The sequence below is a fragment of the Coturnix japonica genome, chromosome 1 (genome assembly GCF_054131305.1).
Source record: "Coturnix japonica strain WE chromosome 1, WE-NBRP24, whole genome shotgun sequence".
Classification (NCBI taxonomy): domain Eukaryota; kingdom Metazoa; phylum Chordata; class Aves; order Galliformes; family Phasianidae; genus Coturnix; species Coturnix japonica.
In genome coordinates, this window is record NC_140663.1 from 108,166,346 (window position 1) to 108,181,353 (window position 15,008).

The following is a 15,008-nucleotide window of genomic DNA, read 5'->3' on the forward strand; positions in this document are numbered from 1 at the left end:
TATTAAAGTTGACACTCCTATTTCAGACCATTTTATAAGACCAGAACTGCACTATAGTTTCTTAATGAAATAATTGTCTCCCTCACTTCATTTGCCTGTAGAAAATATTCAAGACCAAAATTGAGAAAGACGACAAAATCTTAATATGCAGTTTGGTAAAGTTCTAGTCAGTCTCTGAACACATTTATCTATCCAGTAAAGCTTGTGTTAATGCGATGTAAGAGTTTGGCAAATTCAACTCTAATGGAGCATAAAAGTGCTTTTGCTTGAAAGTGAGATCATTTTTAAAAATTCAAAGCATGATCACTTTTTCCTTTTTTTGCAGGAACAATCTGATACAGGCAGCAAAGCTTAAATAAACTAGAAACATTTCAAATGATCCATAAAGGATTAATAAGCACTGCAGGAAGTCCTATAGGCTCAGCGTATACGTTTTCCATCTTTTTCTCCTGCGATAGGCATGACATGAAATTCTAAGTAGAACTCAAGTTTCAAAGTCACTGAATGTTAAGGTCTGCGGCTTTGATACCAGGGTAGAGAGGGGTCACCATCTTGAAATATTTAATTTAAATATATAACAAAATATTGATTTTATTAGCATAATAAAGCCCCCAAATTATGGCCCTTCACAAAAAATTTTTTCTACTCACAAACAGACAAATGGACAAAAGCAAGGCAAAAGGGGTAGTAGTAAGCTACAGGCCACTAATATAACAAGAACAAAATGACAGCTATTATTTTGGCAGAGATAATCTATGCTGAAACACAAAACACACACGCACACAATTTCTTTCAATACAATTTTCTTGTCTTCCCACTGACTTCTATGATTACCACAGAAAGCAGGGTTCTAAACACATTTCTCAATTGAATCTTCAATCAATAACGGTAAAAATTTGAGAAGGGAGATATGGGAAAATGTATTATAGCATTAGTAAGTGTTTGCAAAACAGACCGAACTTACCAATATGCATAAAAGTTGAAAGGGAATAAAATGGAAACAAAAACACCAGTAACAATAGATCTTAAATATTTACTTTACCGAAATAAGTTAAAAATTCACTAAAACTCCAAAATCCAATGAGTAAGAAAAATTATCCCTGGCCTAGTCCAAGTGATTAAATTATGCAGCTATACTTTCTTTGTAGTATCACCGTTGTAAAAATAAGGAATAATTCTGAATTACCGAATGTCCTTTGGGATACAGGTGCATTGAAAGGTACCTTACAAATAACAAAAAATAAATGATAATTGAATTAATTTATTGGAAGCAACAAAACTAAGCTAAAAGGAGTCTACCTACGAATATCGGTCTCACATTATGAAAGAGAGATATCAGAAAACCAAGAATTAGACATCTGCAAAAACCCCAAACAATAAAACTTCTGCGATCTCAGACCAAGGTCAGCATGACCTAAACAAACTCAAATTGGTAGCAAGAATCCAGACTGACGTAGACAAGAAGACAAATAATTCATGTAAGAATTGAGAGTTCCTCTTGCTAGAAGATGGAAAAGTTCAGGCTCTACTAAGCTAGCCAGGCTGCTTACCACCCAGGTCTTTTTTGTTTTGAGCCAAGAACTACAACAGGGGAAACTATTTAGGTGATAGTTACACTTAATCTGGAGAAGTTGTTACAAGAGTGGGAAACAGAGAAAATTCAAAAATGCAAGAGATGAATTAAAAGTTATATAAGAAAATAAACATAAAAGCCAGCAAGGATAACATTGGCCATATCAGGGAGGGAGGAGAGAGGGAGGGAGGAGAGATGCGGGAATGATAAATGCTAGCTCACAGTGAGAGACTGAAGCTGAAAGGCAAAAATTATGCTAAAATAATACACTAATCAAAAGGAAAAGGGAATGAGAAGAAAGAAGCAGAAAAAAAAATTGAAAAAGTAATCATTTCTCTGTACAAAGCCAGCAGAGAGGCCTCGCTTGAAATGCTGTCTAGAATCCTGGGTGCATCACTAAAAATGGATAAAAGAAACCAATGCAAAGAACAGCAGCCAACAACAACAAAAAGCTCCACAGATAACAAAAAAGTGTGATACAATAATTTTTCCACTGGTTACAAACACGGCAGATACAGTGATATAACATTACTGCGTACTGCTCCATTCAGAGGGAGCAAAAGCATGTTGTAAAAAGCAAATATGTGTATCAAAAAGGTAAGTTTTGACTAGTTGAAAACAAGATTATATTAAATACACTCAGGCTTAGCAGAATTTGACACGTTTAATATAGTAGCAGTTTAATTACAATCATCCATAACATCAGGAACAATCCTAGTTCTTTAAGGAGCTAAGAAATAAATGCTACTATTGAATATTGAGGAAGCCAAAGAGATGAAAAGGATTTTGATAAATAGCTGTAGCCTTTGTGCATCCATAAAAAAACACAGCCTGCATCAATTTCAGTGCCCACTGTTTAGTTTTGCCACCATTATCATTGTAAAACAGAAAAACAGGAGTGCAAAAGAGTCAGCGAAAACACAAGTTGAAAAGAGAAAGACTAGAAATGCAGACAAAGAAGTATACAGATGATAAACTTGTTGGTTTGTTTACCTTTCTTTGCATTTCAAAACAGAATTTCAGTGAAGCTGAAAAGATTACAAAAATGAGAGCAGCGAACAACAGAAATATCTGGAACGGTATCGAATAGCCTTTGGATCTGCTTACCAATAAGTGCCATTCAGAAGCTGTATCTAGAGAAGACCTGCCCATTTCATACAGCTGAAAATACTCCCTGTATTAGCTGAAATGGTCAGGTACTAACTAGAACTTGCAACACCTACAGAAAATTCTACTGAAAAAAAAAAAAAAAAGCATTAAACAGAGTTCCTTGAATCAGAAGCATCCAGATAACGTCAGTCAGTACTCTAGGAAGATCTTTTTCTTGAATCAAACTCATTTGTTCATGGTTTAACACCAAATCAATCTGCATTTTTCGGCTGCGACACTCTGCCAAATAAGCATAGAAGATCAGTCTTTTTTTTCCCCCTCGACATTTAAAGCAAACATGAGTATTTGTTTCCTCGTGAGGCTTAAATCTGTTCCATTTTCACAATGTGTTCTTTTATGATTTGAGCAGTGCTAGAGAAAACAAGTGGTACTGCCAAATTATAGAGTTTTCAGTGCAAAAGTGCCGTACTTGATAACGAGAGAAAGTTTAGGCGAAACTATGCAACATACTGCACTGCAGATTGGTTTTTCTACCTGCAATCTCCTTTACCATTCTTGTCCAAGCTATCTGTTTGCTGATACAAATTCACAACCAAGAATAAGAAATACATGTGCACACACACACATATATACATACATACAATTTCCCATTTCCAGCCTTGTTTCTCACCCTGTAAATTCCTCTGTCTGACAGTATCAACTCAAACATTTACAATGGAACAAAAGAGACAAGAGAAGAGTTGCAGATAAGTTTTAAAAGGTAAAGGAATAAGGAGGAAAGTAAGGGCAACAGAGCGAAGGTGCAAAATTGGTCTACTTCATATTGAGAAGTTTCAAAGGGTAACACTGAAATAGAAGAAATGACTTGATCATCACATAGGACGACTGCAGAGCTTGTATGCTTCTAGTACTACCTGAAGAGGAAAAATGTTATCAGTCAATAAATCTGTTCATAATATTTTTACTGTAAACTTTGAAAGTATGTTCAACAGTTATGTATTATTTGTCAGAACAGTAGTGAGGATGCACGCTATCCTTCCCACTGCTCAGAAGTAATTAGTAAGCAGGTAAGGAAGGAGAAAAATGGGAGATGATGGCTTTTTTTTTTTTCTTTCCTAATAGCTGATCAACTTGGTTCTTTCATAGAACTGAAAAGGCATTAACATTAGGTGTTGAGAGTAGAAACGTGTTTTCTCAAAGGCATTATTAACAATTAATAATCATTACACAGTGGCTTGTTTACCTGACCCTGTGTAAATTTAGCTGCCTTGTAATTAGACTCATATTTTGCACATTTGTGTATTTCCATGCATAGGATTTGACTCATTCATTCATCCATTAAAATTTGCCTGACAGACATAGATGGATAATCAGGGTACAATTTGTATTTACTGGATTACAGAAAATTGCCCAAACTGTTAAGTTCAAGGAAAGCATGTTCTTATCTTTCTCTTGTGAAAGACTTAAAAGTAATTAAATATCAGAGGATGGCCCCAAGGCTCTCTGAAGAAGTAGCAAAGGTTTTATACTCTGATAGCTTTAACACGGCCTTGCACTAAAGATGGGTTAAGGAGAAGAAAAAAAAAAAAAAGGAAAACAAAATATAAGGACTGGTATCTACATTTTCCTTTAGGCAACACAACAAAACCCTCAGCAAGGAACGCTTCCCATAAAAGCTAACACCCACCCTAGTATTAATCACAGCTTCACTGAAGAAGATGCAGTTATATTTCCCCATGTCCCTTCCTTGATGTGAAATGAAGTCAGTAGAAATTAGGCAGTCTGTGGATTTTCTTCCACTTCCCAATAACCTCCTAATTTTCCAAGCAGGTGAAAAAATCATCCAACTACTTTCCTGATCAGAAAAGAAAGAGCTTAAAATTAAAACATTCATAAGCATTATTTGTAACAATGAAATACTATTACTAGACTTCATTAACCATTTTAGAATACAGTTGCCCTCACCAACTAGGCAAACTTTTTACAGGATTCTTGTGAAGAAACCAATGAACCTCATAAAGTCAAAACCTCGTAAGTCAAATGTGCTAATTGAAGGCATAACACATACACACTGTTTAACAACTTCTGTAATCCAAAGGGATCTGAAAGCTGTGTAGCTGGTATGTCAGAAAAAAATCGCTTAGTTTCTTTTTGGGAATCCATATCTCATGGTAGGCTTTTATTCTTTAGATCCAGAAGTCTAACCAAAATAATAAAGAGGTTGCAAGAAAGTGGAGCACACTCTTTAAAAAACAAAGCAGAACAAAAAAAAACCCAATAGCTATTACTATTTTGGCATCACTTTTAACATCATAAAGTATCTGAAATATCAACAAAGTAATGAAAGTGAAGGGAATGTTTTAGTAAAGCATTAAAAGATAGTCTGGTAGCTTCTCCTCTGGTGACAGGCACTTTTTTCAATCAACTGAACACAGTCATCTCTGGACTCAATTTTCTGTGACCAAATAAATTGTAATGTAGTGAGTCACTCACATAATTTTAGACGATTTATGTGTCTGCTGTTATAAGCATCGAGAAAAGAAAAGAACACTAGAAGAACCTCTTTCCTAAACTAGGAATTCTTTATTTGAGTCTTAGTAATTTTAAGTCATGTTTTAACTTCTCTCCTGACATATCTTAAGGTATTAGATGTTCAAATTAGAGCAACAAGATGAGACCAAAAACTATCTTCCAGTGTTCTCATTCTTTCACTGTCCTGCAAAGGAAATAAAAATTCAGTACTTCCCCCTTGGTCCTCATCTCTTTATAGATGGTAAACAAATGAGTCAAAACCAACATAGTTATCTCTTCCAAAAAATAAAAAAGTTAAAAGAAATCCCTGTTGCTAAAAAAAAAATCTGTCCCTCTTACAGTTATCTCATGCAATACACTTGCGTTCAGCATGTCTTTCCACTAAGACAACTCCAAGAGAACCTGAAACAACTTAGCACCAGGATAACATCTCTCCTGCACGGTAATTCCCACACTTTCTCTGTTCACTCCAGAATCCTAACCTCTTTCCAGGCTGAATCCTGTCTCACAGGCAGGAATAGTTTTGCTCTCATGTGAAAAAAATCAAACATCCTCTCCATGGAGGATCAATGTTTTGTATTATTCCAGGTGCAGCAGAAATAAGCTCATCCACACCGAAGGCATTAGTAAAGAAATTTCCATCAAATAAGGGAAAAGGAAGAATAATTAATTAATAATAATTAAATGTGCTTCTTTCTACAAAGAGCTTGTAATTGCTCATCGGTTTCCTCATTCTCACTACAGTCCCTGATGTTCCACAAATAAGTATTTGCTACAGAGTTTTCTTGTAAGACACCTGATTACTGAGTGGCATCTTGCCACTAGCCTCATGAAGCCCTTCACAAATGGACTCACCAGAAAAATGTCAAAAGTAGAAGTCTGAAGTCATTCTTGACCATTTCTTGGCTGATAATGTAGTTGTGGAAGGATTATTCTGTTTTGTCTTTTCTAATTAATTTTAAGTCCTTAAGATGCCTGGTTCACTAGATCATATAGGATTTTTAAATTATGAATTATCTATAAGGCATTTTAGTCTCTTTTACTTGATGGGTTGGGAAGGGAGCAGAGTGCCAAATACTAAAAGTACTTTATGTTTAATCAGCCAGGAAACCCTCTTGAGCACCACAACACAATTTATTCTACTCCACTGTTATTTTTTTCATTGATTGTGTTAAAACAAAACAAAATTTTAAAAAAGCTAGCAAGGTGGCCCCCAAAAAGATGTCCCATTAAAGGAACAAGAGAGTATAAATGCTGATCCTATGTTGCAAAAAGAAAGATAGAAAGCAGTAGGAGGGAGGGAAAATTTGCTTAATTGCTTCCTTTCAAAAAAGCATAAAAAACACATGCAAATAATAAAGAATGGCATGAAAAAGCATCTCCAACACTGCATGAACCACTGGAAGACATTCTAGTATTTCTTAATAGCTGTACTAATTTTATTGACTTTATTCATATCTACAAACTTATCCATAAAAAGGTACATATACAGAAATACTACCGAATTCAAATTCTAAACTCAACTTTTGTGCTTGATAGCGGTCATAAATACAAGTATCTTAGTAGCTGCTAGTTCTATTGCAAGACCTTCATCAAGAATTGCTTCAACATAAGAAAAAAATATGCATTATCAAATCACAATTATTACATTATTTATATAGTTCTCAGGAAAAAAAAAAAAAAAGTAATATTCTGAAACAGAATTCATCATTTAGTTTCTTTGTGTGTTGGGGAGCAAGGGGACTCTCCATTTTGTAACAATTCTAGCTTCCCTGTAGTACAGTCAAATGTTGCTTTGGATATTAAATTGAGAATTTATCTTAAATGGAAACAAACAACTTCGCTAAAAATTAGACATTTATGACTTGCAAATTACAGATACTAATTATTTTCAGTATATACAATTATGATATTCTCAAGAGGTATTAATTTTGGGACAGATGTGCTTTCATCATGTAATTTGGAAATTAAGTTATACTCTCACGTATGGGGAGCTCAGAAGTCTGAATTTGTGTAAGGGTAAGATTGATAGAGAGGAATTTTGTCTTGCTAATTTTCTCTCTCTCTCTCTGATGAGAGTGTGGCCAGCAATCCTCACAGCTGGGTTGCCTTGCACTCAAAGGAATGGGGGCTGACTGCAGAGTTGATGAGGATACACTTCCACTTGACTCCACCTCCTATTTTGTCCTTTCAGATAATTCTTCCAAATCCATTAAAAATTTAAACAATAATTAAGATATACCAAGATATGCACAATGTTCAATCTTTCATATCTTTGGCAGAGAGCAGAAATAAGCTCACCCACACTGAAGGCATTAGTAAAGAAATTTCCATCAAACAGGGAAAAAGGAAGAATATTGCTATGCTGACCATATTTTCATTAGGACAAAAGCTACTCATTACAAAATCTTTCTCTTCAACTCATGCATGTCTATAATCTTCAGACACAAGAAAGACAAGTGATGAAGGAAAAAAAGAACACAAGAGAAAACACCAATTAAACAAATCTCTGGGATGATGATGATGTTGAATGGGTAGGTTAATTAAAGAAAACCACCTGGAGTTCATCCTTCCTTGTTTTCCACATCTGACCTGTAGCCACCGATACAGAAAGGAAAAAGACAAGACAAAGAAGTATTCATTTCCAGCATTAAAAAACAAAACAACCAAAACCAACAACAACAACAACAAAAAACCATCTTCAATCATCAACTTTTTGCTTTTTCTTTCGTATGGGTTAAAGATAAAGATCCAAGACATTCAGAGTATCTGCTACTACTCTGAAACTGAGGGCTTTTATTTTTGGATGGAATGAGTTTCTGCAGAACCATTTATTTCTATCTTGAGATCTGTTAGAAATGTAAATTTTTGATGCCTCTCTTTGTAAGGGCATCTGCGAAGATAATGATTTTGTTCAGGAGAAAGGGAAAACAGTTACTTGCTAACTTGTGCAGAGCCTTACTTTTTATGGTCCAGTGGAAGATTTCTCCGTTCATGGCAAGCCATCTTCCAACCCAAACCATTCTGTGATTCTATGTAGAAGTTTGGTATACCTTTGGAAGACCTCAGAAACGTTTCTTTCCTACATCGGAGGATTTAAAGCCTAACAGTCACTAGGCTGAAGATACTTGGATAGCTGAAATTCTTCAAATGAAAGAAAATGAACAAGACAATAGCCTTTGTCATTTAGCTGCTGTAACAGTTTTAGCAGGACTACGGAGCTTTTCTTTTTTTTTTCCCTCGCTATGGAATGCTGCAGCTGTGGACGGATGGAAGAGAAAATAATCTGTGTGGCATGAAAAACAGGGAAGGGATGTTCATCTTTAGAAATAAAAGGGTATTTAAACCAGTGTGCCATCACAGAACACAAGGCACTACAGCACAGGCAAAGCTGACAATTGTATAGGCTCGATGCACAAAAAGTGACAGTACAAAAGCATGCTCCTATGAATAAAAATAGTGTAACTCACGTTTATAACTCAGTAAGAAATCAGTGGTAAAGTCCATCAGCGGATGCCATTTAATCAAAATGATCGGAACAGATACATAGCCAACCTGACTGCTGACCTTCAGTGACACAAAAACCTACACAGGGGAAGCTACAAGTAGATCAAAGCCTGTTTTGTACCACAATTTATTCTACCAGAATAGTGTCTGTTTGCTGATGCTTATTGCTAGTGCTCAGTCCACAGTCGGGTCTTTTTATCATGAGATCTCAAATATGGGAGCCACTGGGAAGTGACTGAGGAACTTGTTTAATTCTTTAAAAAATATTTTACTAAGAAGTAGACCAGTGACTAAAAGATAACAGAAATATTTTCTGACACATTTAACTACTCTAAACCAACAACATTGAAATAACTCATTTAACAGCTAAGAAAGAAGAAAACATAGTTGAAACTTCTGGTGTATGTGCTCTCTGCCACCTCTAATTAAAAACTAGTAAGAGCGCTTCTCCATCCAAAATTGCATTTGGGTTTAATTTAAAAGTAACAGCAATCTAAGCAGATTGAAAATGGCCACCTATGAAACTACCATAGAAAGGAGAAAGATTAACACTGATCTTTTCAAGACCAGTGATTTGTCATGAATCCCATTGTGATTTATGATTTGTTATTAAAGTAGTCTCAGAATAAGCAAAACCTACAATGCCATGTAGCATATTAACACTTCTGTCATTCCAAGGTGTTCAACAAGGATGTACTCGCTCACTCTCATTCTCAAAGTAGCTCACTCAGGCCCTTAATGTAACGTAGTTGTGGCAGATCTATGTACAGGCTGCAGAGATTCTCCCAAACTTTTACATTCTGAACTACAGAATCTCGTAACAAGTACTGCAGTTGGTACACCAGTGCTAGTTAAGTTTGTGCTCAGTTTAAAGCTAGGTAAGACAGAGTTGTAACTGTAACTGTATTACAGCAAAACATGCTTTCCAAGTGCTACCAAAATTCATCACTGCTTCTACTGTGGCAACAGATCAGTTCCAACAGAGTACCTTCAAAGTGCTTTCCATAATCCTTTGAAGACAGCAACATCTTGTTATTAGAGAAGTGATTCAATCACCCAGGCAAACATTACACACTTGGTGGCAATCACAACCATGACCATACTTACCTGTGGGCACATTTCCTGTAACATGATCTTCACATTACTGCCATTCATAAGCCTAAGCAGATGAATTATTGTGATAATAAGCCCCTACATTCCTGTGTTCTACCTACAGAGGAAATTACAAAGTTGGTTTTATTCTATTGAGGCAATCTGCATTTCTTAGAACCTGTTCCATGCCGTGGCTAAGCCATGAAGCATTTTCTCCAGTTAGCAGAGAGATGTATCTACCGTTGTTAATTCCTCTCTGGCAAGGGACCCGACTGTGGACTGAGCACTAGCAATAAGCATTAGCAAACAGACACTATTCCTTTGTAGATTTCACTCATTCTCAGTGGCTGAAATTCTGAGTTCACTGAGTCGCACTCAATTTCACTCAACCATCAGGGAGATGGATGCATGTCCATCATGGCTAGTAAAATCCAATGAAGAGAGTTAAACCTTTTGTAAAGGCGTATCGATCACTACTTTGAAACACTTCACTAAAAATCATATTGATGCTGCAAGTCTAAAACAAACAATTCCTTTACAGGGCAGAAGTTGCAGTAATAGTGAATCAATCTCACTTAATAGATACCATGAGTGCTGTGACAAATAACTGCTTACTCATCCCCAAAATGCACTATACACGGTGACCAAAGGGCTATCTTTCATTATTCAGTTAACTATAAATTACATCAGTATAGACATATAAAACACTTTCTTGTAGTAGAATACTGGCTGTGTTGGTCAATAATCAAGATGCTTCTAATTTCCTCTTGGTTAACCAAAACATGATTTTAAGTACAACCTATTTGTCAACGTTATTCAAGGAATGAATCAGAAAATACCACCGTGGAGGGGAGGAAAACATCTTGAGAATTCTTGGTGCCAGCTTCCCTTCCCTCTATTGAGTTCCCAGTAAGTTGTGCATGGAATCACATTCATCTTTTATCACTCACTCCAATTGCTTTCCATTTGTCTTGACTTGGAAGCTTTCAATACTAAAAATAAATGTCTCAGTTTCTGTATATATAAACTAAAATGACAGTGATACAATTTCAAGCTTGGAAGAGACTCAGATATCCATTTATACACAAACAGGAAGAACTCCCAAAATAATCATTGGAGATAATTGGACAGCAGCTTTTAGCTATCTGATTGTGTCTGCCACATCAATTGGTGTAATGATTCCTTCTGTTTTCTGGCTCTACACACTCCTTATTACGTGTCCATATTCTCCTAGTATTATCAGCACAACAATATTTAAAATACTGTACTACTGCCACTTCTAAAGACCTTTCTTTCAATCCAAAGAAGCTTCTTACCCTGACCCACCCACCAAACAAAAAGGGCTTTCAATACATAACTGCTCCGAAAGCATGATTACAAAAGTCATCACCACCATCTACAATCATATTTTCACCTGTTCATGTGGCGTACACCTGTGGGTTGTTGGCAATACACATGATTGCAGTGTGGGAGACTCCAGGTTCACAATGAGCCCTGTCATTTTTGTTCTCTTAAGCGAATATGCCATGCTAACACCAAACCCTGTATGAAGGCTACTGCCTCTTATAATATTATCTTGTTTATAAATCATTTACTTTTTAAGTGCTTAAGATACAAATGCAAAACCCAAGAACACATATATATACACACACAATAATCAAAACAAGGAATATATATATACATAAAATAATAATTCAAAGACCTTGAACAACTGTGCTAACATGCTTTTATACTGCGACCTAATGTGCAAGCAGTAGACTACTCCACCACAGGTAAGAAATGAGAAATTTTGAGGGCTATTGAGCACTGCATTTTCGCAGCTGAACAGTATAAAGTTATTTAGCAGTGTTCAATAGCCTTCAAACTCACTTCTGTCTGTGGGTTAGAGTGGTCCACTAGAAAGACTAAAATAAAGGCAGCATAATAAAGGCAGGGCCAAGATTTTCTCAATATTAAAAAAACAAACACCAAAAAAAACCCAACAAACAGACCAAAGACATAACCCTTTTAAGTTTGCATTCTCAAAACATATAAAGATGCCATATGCTTAAACTAAACAATATTAAAAAAATCCCTATAAAAACAGGCTTCAGCCTATACTGCTACCAATCCCATGCATGTATACTTAGAAACAAGGACTACAAAGTCTTCCAAGTCCATCCAGTTCAGCTGCAATTCTGATACCACTCATTTGTTATATGCAATATACAATTTTTATTCAGTTCCTTTCAGTCAGCAAAACTACCAGCTAATCAAGACATGAGATTCATTTTTATAGATATGAACACTGATTGATTTTTATAGAGATTTTTAAGAGTTGGCGTTTATTTACCAAATGCTCTAAATAAATACGAGTATTTCCACTGGTAAACATTAAACGGTTTGCATCATTAATGGATCCTCTAAGTAAAAATCATATGAAACTCTCCAGCATAGCAATTGGTCACATTTTCCATTTATGCTTGCATATTTCAGCCTTCAGCCATTCTCTAGCATGGATGTTTCATTGATGGCTGAGGGTAACACTTCAAAAATGAACTAGCTAAACAAACTTCCCAGCAGCACTTGACAGAGCTACACCTATTCTTCCCCATTTCCAAAGCAGTACAGAATTAATTACCAGTTCTATGGATCTATTGTAAGTATAATAGACTAAAGAGCTATCACAGACACATTTATTGTAAAAGCACAATCCCAAGAGTGTCTAGTAGAGGGCCAAAACGATTAACACAAATGCTTTGTCAGATCAAAGATAAAATCTGCACCGCCCAATTGAGGAATGAATTAGAACAGTGGGTTATCTTTCAAATTAACCAGGGCAGTTAGTGAGGAAAATTTCATGAAAGTGTAATTCTTAGCCTTTGTGAATCCACACAGCAGGCATTCTGCCAGCTGACAAGATGATGAAATTTTCATGCTTAAAAAAGCCCTCTTCATTTCCCAATTTAGATTAGCTAGCGTTTCTCTCTCTTTTCATCTATTTGCTCTTCAGAAGCAGGATAAAAAAAAAATAAAAAAAAAAATCACACACCACACAACAGAATCAATCTTCCAAAGAATAACGCACTTCTCAAAAGGAATATTTGCACATCATTTTTAGAGATATTTACAATTAGGAGTAGGATTCTCAAAAATGATACTGCTAATACTATTAAGAAAGACAAAATTACTGGAGTAACGGCGCCCAGGTTTTAGAACACAAATAAAAGATTTAAGTGTTTAATTGGGAAAAAGAACCAAAGAAAAGCAATTACATAAAGGTAAATAATTTATAAAAGCAATGGTATTGTAGCAAGCTTACAAGATTATATTTGTGTACTTACACTTGCATCATTTTTAAAGGAAGGAAGAGCATCACCAATATAACTGCTTATTTATCAACTCCCCCTACCAAAAAGACCACGTGGATTTTGCACTTTTGCCTATTATGCCATTCCCCTTCTAAGTTTATATAGCTACATATGGAAGTATTTCAATAGGCAGGAAACAAAATGCAATGATTCTAAACCCTGACAAAAGTGTCTCATTCAAAGCCCACTGAAAAAAAAAAAAAAAAAGTAAGCTTATTCATTTCTGCAAGCTGTGGTTAGGGCCAAAAGACTCCCGCTAAGAGTGACTTGATAAAAAGTAGCTCCTTATTTTGTGGCTTAAAAAAAATATTATTTATGAATTTTGTGTTTTTGTATTGTGTGTCATTTGACCAACATAAAAAGAAGTATTATCTAAAAAGAATATACTGAAATAAATGGAGTGACAAAGTTAATCAATATATTTGTCTATTTAAACTGGCACTTCTGAGCCTCTTAGGTACAACAACTACAAGAGGAGACTTAAGTGTCTCAGAGTTGTGTCAAATGTTTTGTTCAGATGGTACTTTGCCATACTACTTCTGAGTGTGTCTTTATAGTTTATAGGATTATATGTATTAGTGCAAACATCCATTTGACAAATTTCAACTCCAGCTGTTACACAGTCACTACAAGCACTTGATGAAAGGAGTATACTAAAGCTCAGAGCACCTGCTTTTCTAAGAGCTAACGGGACAAAAAGTTTTCTTGCCCAGTGCAGTGGAAAGCCCTTCCTTTTAATGAAAATCGTTGTGCAATTTCAAAACTACTTTTCACAATAAAATAAACTCACATTTCTGGAGCCTGAATGTATTCCACAATTAAAAATACTGTTATTAGAGATAACTAATAATTACTCGGTTAAAAGTTCTCAGCACTGAAAATATAATCAAGTTTATAAAGCCTTCAATCACAAGCACAGATAAATTCCTCTTGGAGGACACTTTATTATTATAGATACTAGGTAGTAAATTACATAACAGATTTTAACAGATTTTAATTTAATATAAATAAATTATTATGTTAAATATTGAAACATTTCAGAGTCTGGTTCACAGCTTGGCCTTAAAACCAAGCCAAAACCAAAAGCCAGAGAACAAAGTAAAATAATGCAGCATTATTTATTCTTTAGAACTCTTCAGAAACAACATTTCTTCCTGTCCTTAAATCTTCCTTGATATATCAAGTTTACTAATGCACGTACCATGCATGTTTTCCAGTACTTTATATAGCAAGAATTCCTTAGTATTTGGCTTGTGTATTATTATAATGTTCATACATTACATCAAATGCTTGTATTCAAAAATCTAAAAAAATTATTCAGAAGCAGAATTTATATAAATGTAATTCGTCTAAATATATTGCCTTGACCTATTATATAAGTACACCTTATAATGCAGTATTTATAGTCATATCATGTGGATGAGAGCTTCGCAGCCACATGGACCTGGCAATACAGTAACGCAAGATTTCACATTTGGATAACTTAGCCCATCCAAATGATTTACCTTTAACTCCAGTGCAAAGGAACAATCATTCCTACCTTAAGAAATGCTGTCTGGATTTAAATAGACTAAGAAAGCTCTTTTTGATGTAGAGATCTTCAAAAGACACGCTTGTAACTTCTGAATATGTCACATTTCCAGAAAACACATATCAGAAAACACTTATTTACAAATTGCAATAGAAACTAATATAGAAGGAGAAAGAAAACCAACATGATGTACACTTAGTATTAAACCATAATTAAAACAAAACTGCTGTGCTAACGCTCAGCATTTTAGCTGCCATCTGAAAAAACATTTTGTAATATCTAAGAAAACAAACCACAAATTAGGATGGCCTTT

The 15,008-nt window shown here is 35.2% G+C and overlaps 1 protein-coding gene across 1 annotated transcript in view; it reads right to left on the reverse strand.

Annotated features, from left to right (window-relative positions):
• POLA1 (DNA polymerase alpha 1, catalytic subunit) overlaps positions 1-15,008 on the reverse strand; it is a 182,850-nt gene that overhangs the window by 82,230 nt on the left and 85,612 nt on the right. The gene's annotated exons all lie outside the window — the stretch shown is intronic.